The sequence below is a fragment of the Pseudoliparis swirei genome, chromosome 4 (assembly GCF_029220125.1).
Source record: "Pseudoliparis swirei isolate HS2019 ecotype Mariana Trench chromosome 4, NWPU_hadal_v1, whole genome shotgun sequence".
Taxonomy (NCBI): Eukaryota; Metazoa; Chordata; class Actinopteri; order Perciformes; family Liparidae; genus Pseudoliparis; species Pseudoliparis swirei.
This window is the reverse complement of record NC_079391.1, coordinates 8,400,371-8,402,638: the sequence shown is the minus strand read 5'-3', so window position 1 is coordinate 8,402,638 and position 2,268 is coordinate 8,400,371.

Below are 2,268 nucleotides of genomic sequence, written 5' to 3'. Positions count from 1 at the left end.
ACAATAATAATACAAATAATGGGTGGAGGACATGTGGATGTGCTGTCTGAGCCCACAGAGACACGCCCCTCCTCTGTATTTTGGGCCTGTTATGTAACTGCTGGGCTCCTGTGGTGTAATATGCCTCTATAAGTACTCGTGTGGGCTTGAGGTCATGCGGGTAGATACGAGCTGTTGATCCAACACTCAAACAGACACAACCGACTATATGTACAGCAGACGCACACACAGAGACACACTTTCTCTCCCAAACACACACACGCACAGATTGAGCGTGTGTGTTTGATCACGTGTTTTAATCTTTAAGATTTTAATCTGTAAAGTCACTACGTGGTGCCAAAGGACTCCAGACTTCTAAACTCGAAACACAAGTGTGCTGTTTTCACTCCAATAGAAATCAGGACTGCAAACGTAAGGATTAAGGTCACGACCTAGTGTTCTAGGAAAGCAAGTGAAGCCCCTCTGACCTCCTCACATCCATCTCTCCCTCATGCCTTTCTCCCTTTCACACAGGACTTCAGGTCAAATTATTACTATTACATAATATTCTAAGTAAGAAGTTTGTCTTACAGAACACGTTTTGTTATTATTCTCCATATGAAGGCAATGTTTCCACCGTTCCACATGCCTGTTATAAAGCTCAATATCTTCCACCACACACCTTGCTTTGCGATCCTCATCTATCATCAATAGTCTTTCTAAAAGCGTATCTTTGAAATTTCCAAATTGTAACAAGTTATTCTAGTTATTGGCAAGCAAAATGAACCCTTATTGATTGGAAAACAAAACAAGTACAAATATATATATATATATATAGCAGGCATTAAGTTGTGTTACCAAGGACCAGCTGTCGAAGGGGCTGCCATCCTCTCGGTGGCTTCTGCAGTCCGGCTTACGCTCTTTCACGGGCCAGGACTCCATAGCACAGATATAAAGGCTGCAGTTTGAAGTTCCTACTCTCCTGATTCTGAGTTCATCTCTTCTAGGTGGGGCAGAACGCTCCTTTGACTCTTAAAATGTGCGTTGTTGATACTTGTGTTTAGACTAATGTGTTCTGGGAATGGAGTACTTAGAGGAAATCTGAGAGGGTCCAGGGCTGCTAGACTCTGCTGCTGCTTAAGGTTCCCTTCTGATGCCAGTGAACCCACCACGTGTGTCCAACCAACATGTTGATTTGTGCCAAATGACATATGACTGCTGCATTCTGAACTAGAACGGGCACTCGGTAGAGCGCATACCTTCGCATATCACAAGATTGGGCATTGAATTATGAACATTTTGGCATTAGTTGCATGCCAATTGGATAGAAATTGACCGCGCTATGGTAAAAAGAAGATGTTGACCTTTTCATGACCTTGACCTTTGACCCAATCGATCCCAAAATCTAATCAAATGGTCCCCGGATAATAACCAATCATCCCACCAAATGTCATGCGATTCAAGAAGATGTTGACCTTTTTCATGACCTTGACCTTTGACCCGATCGATCCCAAAATCGAATCAAATGGTCCCCGGATAATAACCAATCATCCCACCAAATTTCATGCAATTCGGTTTAATACTTTTTTACTTATGCAAATAACACGCATATAAATAAATAAATAAATAAATAAATACATACACGGCCATCAAAACATAACCTTCCGCATTTTCAATGCGAAGGTAATTACTCAGAAATGATATTATGATTTTGTAATGGCGAGAGCATAAAAACACACCGCGAAACCAAGCAGTCAAACTTCTTATTCTACAGTGAAACTAATGTTGATGATGAACCTGTGTGCGGCTTGCCAAAATATGTCATAAAGTCAACAAACGGTGGATTTTAGTTTACTTTGAAGGCACGGTGAGTCTAAAGGAGTCAGCTGTCAAAGAGGGGAAGCTAAAATGACTTCAGAAGTGGTCATGGAAGCTGTGTTTATGTAATCAAGAGTGCAGGCCAACTTAAAGCCCAAACAGAAGATTTAAATAACTGTTGGGAGCTGAGAAATAGACTACTTGGATATATAAGTCATTGCCTTTAACATTTAGATTATAGGCAAGGATAAAAAATGGTATCTCCATTTATTCTAGTTACAATGGATTCATAATATGCTTCTGACCTTAAATGACACCAGAAAGATGTATTCAAGCCTTATGATTGAATAGCTATTGTAGATTTGTTAAAGATGATCTTTTTTCGAGGGCTAGGGCTTAGGAAGTAAACCAAGAAGTTGTGGAATAACCTTTCTTCACACACTCACCCACACAGATACACATCAGAGCTTC